Raw genomic sequence first — 9,217 nt, 5'->3', positions numbered from 1 at the left:
TTTTTTTTTTTTTTTTTTTGAGACGGAGTTTTGCTGTTGTTGCCCAGGCTGGAGGGCAATGGCGCGATCTCGGCTCACCGCAACCTCCGCCTCCTGGGTTCAAGCAATTCTCCGGCCTCAGCCTCCCAAGTAGCTGGGACTACAGGCACGCACCATCATGCCCAGCTAATTTTTGTATTTTTAGTAGAGACGAGGTTTCACCTTGTTGACCAGGATGGTCTCGATCTCTTGACCTCGTGATCCACCCGCCTCGGCCTCCCAAAGTGCTGGGATTACAGGCTTGAGCCACCGCGCCCGGCCTCATCCTTCATTTTCTTCAAAGTATCCTGGTCTTCTTTCTTCCTCCTGCAATATCTGCCTCTCCCTCCAGCCCACAGACCCCAAGAGAGAAGGGATCTCAGCGTCAGGGCTCCCTGCAGCACCCAGCACAGAGCCTGGCCCACAGCAGATATCAGAAGAGTACTTTCCAAATGGATTTGACAGACACCTGGAATGATGCTCAGAGAGGCCAAGGGACACATCCAAGGTCACACAGCAGGTGGAAGCAGACCAGGGAAACCAGCACCCAGACCACTGGCCTCCCCATAAGCGATGCAAGGAGCCAGGATGCTGGCACTCACCCTGCAAGGACTTGGGTCCTGCAGGAGAAGCTCCCTCTCCCTCCTGATTCCCAATCTCCAGGCCTGTGCCCTCTGGTCTCTGTGCCCAGCCAATGCCATGACCTTGGCAGGGACCATCCCAGCTCAATGACCCTGTAGATAAAAGCCTCTTGGGTCCTCCTGAGGTTCTGGGGCTGCTGTGGGGCAAGGGATGCCCTGGACTCAGGTTACCCCAGCACCCACAGGGCAGATGCCAGCGACCAGCAAAGGCCACTCAAGAAACAAGCCCTCACCCATGCAGATCCACAACCCTGCACCCACCTGGCTCCTGCCTCCCCCACCCTCACTCCCTAGCTCTGCATTGATGAGTGTGGGAGGCACACAGTCCAGGGAATGGACATTCAATAGCACTGACTCATGGAAGGAAAGGGGTTGCAGCCAGGAGGAAGTCTCCATGAGGTGCCAGCCTGTCTTTAACTCTCCTGCAACACGTGCTAATCATGCTTTTCAGCAAAGAGAGGATAAGACCTCTTCTGGTGCAAAAACCTGCAGTGAAAGCGGCATTTATTTAGTGGGAACCAGATGACCCTGTTTGGCTCCTTTGTCTGTGTTTTTAAAGTAATCTCCTATTTATGGCCAGCATCGCTGGGGTTGTCGATTGACCGTAATAATACACAGAATTGTTTGAGTACAACTAGGTGGGGTGGTTTTAAAGAGTTGGCGGAATAATCACATGGGAAGTAAAAAGATGTGGAAAAAAATCACTGGATGACAGAGCTTGGGAGGACTCTACATTCATTCATTCATTTATTCATTCATTCACTTACTTTACCCATCATGTACACATATATATACACATGTCTCTCCTCAGCTAATTCAGGCAGAGTCCAGTCATCTCAGGCCAGGTGCTGTAAGAATCACATGGGGAGTTTTCCACTTTTGTTTTGGTTTTGTTTACAAAAGTTTTGCTTTGTCACCCACACTGGAGCGCAGTGGCACAATCACAGCTCACTGCTGCTTCAACCTCCCAGGCCCAAGCAATCCTCCACCCTGGTCCCCCGAGTAGCCGGATACACAGGTGCATGCCACCACACTCAGCTAATTTTTCTATTTTTTGTAGAGATGGGGGTCTTGCCATGTTGCCCAAGCTGGTCTCGAACTCCTGACTCAATCAATCCTCCCGCCTCGGCCTCCCAAAGTGCTAGGATTACAGGCATGGGCCACCACACCTGGCCAAATTTTCCCTTTGAATATGGATACCCGCCCCAGACCAGCTGAGCCTGAGACTCTAGATAGTGGTTCCCGCATCTGTATTTTTATGAAGCTTTCCAGGGAGTTTCTCCTGAGCATCCAGGGCTGAGTCACGTCTCAGGCACTCAGGGACTTCTTCTTCCCTAGTAAGCGTAGAGCACTCTGGAAGAATGAATGCAGGGTTCAAGCGTTTCTCCCACCAAAGACACACACCAGGGTGTGCCCGGGGTCAGTGAGAAGTGGGTTCTTAAGTATTTCCTCAGCATCTCACCCAGGCCAGCTCTCCGTGGGGGCACCAGGGTACATCTTCAGAAAGTTCACAGTCCAGTGAGGGAAAACAACGTATTTCCAGAAAACACAGCATGATGTGACCGACATTCTAACAGGAATCAGACCCTGCCTGGCACCTCACATCACATAGAAACGGAGGCCCAACATATACAGAGCCCACAAATCCCCCACAATTTAAATCTCGTGCCAGCCATACCCTTAACAATGGCTACAGTAAAACAAACACACAGAAAGTAACAAGTGTTGGCAAGGATGTGGAGAAACTGAAACCCTGATGCACCACTGGTGGGAATGTAAAATGGTGCAGCCGCTGTGGAAGACGGTATGGCTGTTTCTCAAAACGTTCAAAACAGGATTACTGGGCCAGGTGCGGCAGCTCACGCCTGTAATCCCAGGACTTTGGGAGGCTGAGGAGGTGGATCACAAGGTCAAGAGATCAAGACCATCCTGGCCAATGTGGTGAAACCCCATTTCTACTAAAAATGCCAAAATTAGGTGGGCATGGTGGCGCGCGCCTATAGTCCCAGCTACTCGGGAGGCTGAGGCAGGACAATCAGCCTGGTGGTGACAGACTGAGACTTCATCTCAAAAAAACAAAAACAAAAACAAAAAATAGGATTAGCATATCATCCAGCAATTCCACTTCTGGGTATAAAGGCAAAGAAACTGAATGTAGGGACTTGAACTGATTTTGTACACTTACGTTTGTAGCAGCATTATTCATACTAGCTAAAACATGAAACAAGCCTAGCGTCCACTGATGAATAAATAATGTGGTCTAGCTATACAATGGAATATTATCCAGCCTTAAAAAAGAAGGGAAGGCCGGGCACAGTGGCTCACACCTGTAATCCCAGCAATTTGGGAAGCCAAGGCAGGTGGATCACAAAGTCAGGAGATCGAGACCATCCTGGCCACGGTGAAACCCCATCTCCAACAAAATACAAAAAATTAGCCGGGCGTGGTGGCATGTGCCTGTAGTCCCAGCTACTCAGAAGGCGGACGGAGGAGAATAACTTGAGCTCCGGAGACGGAGGTTGCAGTGAGCTGAGATTGTGCCACTGCACTCCAGTCTGGCTACAGAGCAAGACTCCATTTAAAAAAAGAGGGCAGGGGGGGCCGGGCGCAGTGGCTCACGCCTGTAATCCCAGCACTTTGGGAGGCTGAGGTGGGTGGATCACGAGGTCACGAGATCGAGACCATCCTGGTCAACATGGTGAAACCCCGTCTCTACTAAAAATACAAAAAATCAGCTGGGCATGGTGGCGCGTGCCTGTAATCCCAGCTACTCAGGAGGCTGAGGCAGGAGAATTGCCTGAACCCAGGAGGCAGAGGTTGCGGTGAGCTGAGATCGCGCCATTGCACTCCAGCCTGGGTAACAAGAGCGAAACTCCGTCTCCAAAAAAAAAAAAAAAAAAAGGGGGGAGGGTGGAATTCTTATGTGCTACAACACAGGTGAAACTTGAAGACATTTTGCTAAGTGAAATATACCAATCACAATAGGCCAAATACTGTATGGGTCACTTATATCAGATGCCTAAAGTAGTCAATTCACAGAGAAAGAACGTAGAACAGTGGTTGCCAGGGGTTGGGGGAGGGGGCATGGGGAGTTGTTCATGGGTAGAAGAGTTTCAGTTTGGGAAGAAAAGAGAGTTCTGGAGAGGGATGGTGGAAATGGCTGCATAACCATGTGAATGTACTATGCCACCAAACTGTAAACTTAAAAATGATGAAGATGGTTGGCTGGGCACGGTGGCTCACACCTGTAATCCTAAGCACTTTGGGAGGTCGGGGCAGGTGGATCACCCAAGGTCAGGAGTTCAAGAACGGCCTGGACAACATAGCAAAAACCTGTCTGTATTGAAAAAATACACACACATGCGTGTGCGCGCACGGGCGCGCACATTAGCTTAGGTGTGGTGGCGGTCACCTTTAATCCCAGCTACTTGGGAGACTGAGGCAGGAGAATTACTTGAAACCAGGAAGCAGAGGTTGCAGTGAGTCAGGATTGTACCACTGCACTCCAGCCTGGGCAACGGAGCAAGGCTCTGTCAGAAAAAAAAAAAAAAAAAGATTAAGATGGCTTACTGGGAGGGGTGCCTCACGCCTACAATCCCAGCACTGTGGGAGGCCAAGACAGGCACATCGCCTGAGGTCAGGAGTTCGAGACCAGCCTGGCCAACATGGTGAAACCCCATCTCTACTAAGAATACAAAAATTAGCTGGGCATGGTGGTGCATGCCTGTAGTCCCAGCTACTCAGAAGGCTGAACAGGAGAATCGCTTGAACCCAGGAGGCAGAGGTTGTAGTGAGCCAAGATTGTACCACTGCACTCCAGCCTGGGTGACAGCAGGCTTTTTTCCTTAAAAAAAAGAGAGAGAAAGAGAGAGAGAGATTACGATGGTAAAACTGTACCTAGTATTTCACAATTTTTAAAAGTGGGATTTTCTTTTTTGAGACGGAGTCCTGTTCTGTCATCCAGGCTGGAGTGCAATGGCGCATTATCAGCTCACTGCAACCTCCGACTCCCTGGTTCAAGTGATTCTCCTGCCTCAGCCACCCCAGTAGCTGGGATTACAGGCATGTGCCACCACGCCCAGCTAATTTTTGTATTTTTAGTAGAGACGGGGTTTCACCATGTTGGCCAGGATGGTCTTGATCCCCTGACCTCGTGATCTGCCCACCTCAGCCTCCCAAAGTGCTGGGATTACAGGCATGAGCCACCATGCCTGGCCAAAAGTCGGATTTTTTTAAACAAGTCAGGCACTAGGGCATAGTCATGGGTCCCAGCTGCTTGAATTCAAAACCTAGTTCTATGACATGCTAGCTTCCCGCCTTGAAGTTACTTTGCTTCTGTGCTTCAGTTTCTTCAGGTGTAAAATGGGTATAAATAATTATGCCTGCCGTATTAATCCGTTTTCATGCTGCTGATAAAGACATACCTGAGACTGGGAAGAAAAAGAGTTTTAATTGGACTTACAGATCCACATGGCTGGGGAGGCCTCAGAATCATGGCAGGAGGCGAAAGGTACTTCTTACATGACGGTGGCAAGAGCAAAATGAGGAAGAGGCAAAAGCGAAAACCCCTGATAAAACAATCAGATCTCGTGTAAGATCTGGTAATCACTCCCCCAAGAACAGCACGGGGGAAACCACCGCCATGATTCAAATTGTCTCCCACTGCGTCCCTCCCACATCACAGGGGAATTACGGGAGTACGATTCAAGATGAGATTTGGGTGGGGACACGGAGCCAAACCCTATCACCTGCCTCCTGGGGCTGTTGGGGGATGGAAGAGGTTAATCAGTATAAAGTGATTGCAGAGTGCCCAGTTCACAGCATCCGTTCAGCACGTTAACTGCTATGATTACAGCGATGATCATTTCCTGCTCCACACCCTGCCGGAGCCCTGAGGTTTTGAATACTCACAAGATGCTATGCAGGTCCAGGGAGACTTTTGGCCTTTTGATTTGATTTGTTTAGGACAAGAAGCCACTTATGACTATGGAATACGCACTACAGTGACGAATGTGGGGAAGCTAAGAAATTAAACTCTGTGAGGACAGAGGCCAACTCAGCAATAAATAAAATGTCCCTGCCCAGAGCCCAGAGCCAAGAATCCTCTGTCTCCACTTGCAGGGTGATGCAGGCCAAGGCCCTGCCTGCTCTGGGCTTCAGCAGGCCCTGCCCCTCCACCCCCCCACCCTGGGAATCTAAGGGTGAGAAGCCAGTCCGAGGTCCTGGCATGTCAGCACGGCAGACCCCTGGGGGCCCTCTGGAGCCCCAGGGTGGGCCAGGGGAGGTGGATTCCCCAGGTGATCAGAGTTAGAGGGTCTCAGACACATTCAGGCCTTTCTGCTTCAGATTCACAGGCTCTATGAGGCCAGACCTGGAAGCTATTCCGAGGAGGAAGCTGGGGGGTAAGAAGCCTCCTACCATCCCTGCTGAGCTTCACTCCGGCCTTCAGCCCTGCTTATCAAGGCTCCGGAGGGGCAGACAACAGCTCACGGTCCCAGGCGTGGACCAAACCTTTTATCCGAAAGTCCTGGACACAAAGAGCCTTTAAAGGGCCATATTATCCATCTCCTGCTTCCATTGCACTGTCAGCTTCCCTTTTTTCCAAGAAACGCAATTCTGATGCAGCAAGTTCACCAGTAAACACACATGAATGTGTCTGATGCTGATTATGAAAACGTTAGTGTGATTAGCACACTGACAGTCATCATCATAACAGCTGCCGACAACACACCCAGCACTGGGCTCAGAACTTCACAGGCAGCCTCTCAGCCGGTCCTCACGACAGCCCTATGAGGTGGTTCTACTATTGATATCATTCCCATTGTACAGACAGAGAAACTGAGGCCAGGGATTTCCCAGAATCTCACAGGCAGCAAGTGGTGAAGCAGAGGACTCAAACCTAGGCTTATAGGACACGGGAGCCTACCTGCTTTGCTCTATCCTCCCCTGACCCAATAACATGGTCCGATTCCTCCCAGCTACTCGGGAAGCTGAGGCAGGAGAATCACTTGAACCCGGGGGGCGGAGGTTGCAGTGAGGCAAGACCACACCACTGCACTCCAGCCTGGACGACAGAGCAAGACTCAGTCTGAAAAAAAAAAAAAGGTCCAACTCCTGACTGGCAGGTCCCTGAGAAGCCAGAGTCCCCAGCCCAGGCACTGCAGCCTGGCATTGTGTCTCTTGCACGAGGGCCCTGCAGTCCCAGGCCCAGCCAGAGGCAGGACCCCCATGGGCTGAGCTACGGGTGGGCCCTAGTATGTGGGAGCAGGTGGGGAAAGGGCCCAAACCCGTTCCGCCACCCACCGGGGTGCTGGGTGCCGAGAGCATCTTCATGTCTCGACCAGCCCCGTGGGCTCTCTGCGTCACAGGTGGGAGTGTCCAAGTCTGGCAGGTGGCCAGTGGGTGTTCGAGCCTCACCCAGACAGTTCCTGGGCCTCAGCACCCCTAAGCAGTTCATACCCACTGGAAGGTGGTGGGGGGCAGCATGGACAGACCACCACATACAACAACAGGGGGGCCCAGGAAGGGTGGGGGAGGCAGAGAGGGATGTCAGGTGGAAATAAACAGGAATTGGGAAGCCAAATCCTAGCATCTTGTCCCCGCTCAGCTCCTGGCTGGCTGAATGACCTTGAGCAAAATACTCAACCTCTCTAAGCCTTTTGTTCCCTCCTCTGAAAAAGAAAGCTTCCAAAAAAAAAAAAAGGCACAAAAATCCAGACAGCCTTCTTAGGGCTGGGATCCAATGCCCACCCCTGGGGGTTCTGCTGTCCTCCTCCATAAACAGGGAACTGCCGAATGTGGAGCAGTTCTTCCCAGGGGGATGTGCCCGGCTCAGTGTTCCCAGCTGCAGCAGGGCCAAGGGCCTGCATTCGCTGGCTCAGGGTGGGGCGGGGGAGGACCATGCTGTCTGAGGCCCTACAGACGAGAAATCCACAAACTTGCTCAGTCCCCGTTCCCACCCCAATGCCCGCCCCTTCCCACAAGGCGTCCAGTAGCCACATGGGAAGCCCACGCTGAACAGTGGCGGGAGTGTGGATGGTGCAGGGAAACCCATCCCTGCTGCTGAACAAATTAGCCGAGGCTCTCATCCCCGGCTGGTGAGTCAGCAGTAGCATCACCAAGTACAAAGGGAGGCCGGAGGAACAGACGGAAATTTGGATCCCAGCTCTGCGCCATCCTGGCTGTGTTTCCTCGGTTGAGTCAATTCTCTCTCTGAGCCTCAGTTTTCTCATCTGAGAAAGAAATCAGTATTGATTTGTATCAATGCTGCCTATCTGATGGGGTCATCCTGAGGTGGTACCCTATGAAACTTTGGTATCTGCCATTCTTGACCTATAAAATGGCCATTTCACATATTTCAATATGTGCATGGGTGCGGCACATATGTGAGAGCAGTAAGCACTGGTCACAGCAAGGAGCCGTGTGGCTCACAGCTGTAATCCCAGCACTTGAACTCAGAAGTTCTAGACAAGCCTGAGCAACATAGCAAATCTCCATCTCTACTAAAAATAAAAAAAATTAGCCAGGCATGGCGGTATATACCTGTTCCCCAGCTACCTGGAGGCTGAAGCAGGACTGCTTGAGCCCGGTAGGTCAAAGGCTCAGTGAGCTCTGATTGTACCACTGCACTCCAGTCTGGGTGACACAGTGGGACCCTGTCTCAAAACAAATTTAAAAAGGAATGAAGTGGCCGGGCGCAGTGGCTCACACCTGTAATCCTAGCACTTTGGGAGGCCAAGGCTGGTGGATCACAAGATTAGGAGATCAAGATTATCCTGGCCAAAAGGTGAAACCCTGTCTCTACTAAAAATACAAAAATTAGCTGGGCGTGATGGCATGCACCTGTAGTCCCAGCTACTCAGGAGACTGCGGCAGGAGAATTACTTGAACCCTGGAGGCGGAGGTTGCAGTGAGCCAAGACTGCGCCACTGCACTCCAGCCTGAGCGACAGAGTGATACTCCATCTCAAAAAAATATATATATATATATTCTGCTAAGTTAAATATGTTAGTCCCAAAATGTCACATATTGTATGATCCCATTTATATGAAATGCCCAGAATGGGCAAATCCATAGAGAAAGTAGATTAGTGGCTATCCAAGGCTGGGGAGGAAATTGGTGAAGGCACCACTAATGGGTATTGACTTTCCTTTTGGGAGTAATGAAAATGTTCCAAAATCGGTCACAGTGAGAGTTGCACATATTTATGAATATGCTAAAAACCACTGAACTGTGCACTTTAAAGAGGGGAACTGGGCTGGGCGTGGTGGCTCACACCTGTAATCCCAGTACCGTGGGAGGCCGAGGTGGGTGGATCACCTGAGGTCAGGAGTTCGAGACCAGCCTGACCAGTATGGTGAAACTCTGTCTCCACTAAAAATACAAAAATTAGCTGAGTGAGGCAGAGTGCACCTGTGGTCCCAGCTACTTGGTAGGCTGAGACAGGAGAATTGCTTGAACCCGGGAAGTAGAGGCTGCAGTGAGCCAAAATCACGCCATTGATTCTGTCTCAAAAAAAAAAAAAAAAAAAAAAAAAAAAAAAAAAAAAAAAAAAAAAA

The 9,217-nt window shown here is 50.7% G+C and overlaps 1 protein-coding gene and 1 long non-coding RNA gene across 2 annotated transcripts in view; one reads left to right on the top strand and one right to left on the bottom strand.

Moving 5' to 3' along the window:
- The window catches only part of KIAA1671 (KIAA1671 ortholog), a 252,820-nt gene that overhangs the window by 217,016 nt on the left and 26,587 nt on the right, over positions 1 to 9,217 (bottom strand). The window lies entirely within an intron of this gene.
- LOC116535566 overlaps positions 1,448 to 9,217 on the top strand; it is an 8,213-nt gene continuing 443 nt past the window's right edge. The window contains exons 1-2 of the long non-coding RNA XR_004262256.1: positions 1,448 to 1,458; positions 3,877 to 3,879. This is a non-coding gene — a long non-coding RNA (uncharacterized LOC116535566). The remainder of the gene's footprint in view (positions 1,459 to 3,876; positions 3,880 to 9,217) is intronic.

The sequence above is a fragment of the Sapajus apella genome, unplaced genomic scaffold (genome assembly GCF_009761245.1).
Source record: "Sapajus apella isolate SASKATOON/1434 unplaced genomic scaffold, GSC_monkey_1.0 scaffold95, whole genome shotgun sequence".
NCBI lineage: Eukaryota > Metazoa > Chordata > Mammalia > Primates > Cebidae > Sapajus > Sapajus apella.
The sequence above is the reverse complement of the archived record's forward strand: the minus strand, read 5'-3'. Positions and strand labels throughout refer to the sequence as shown.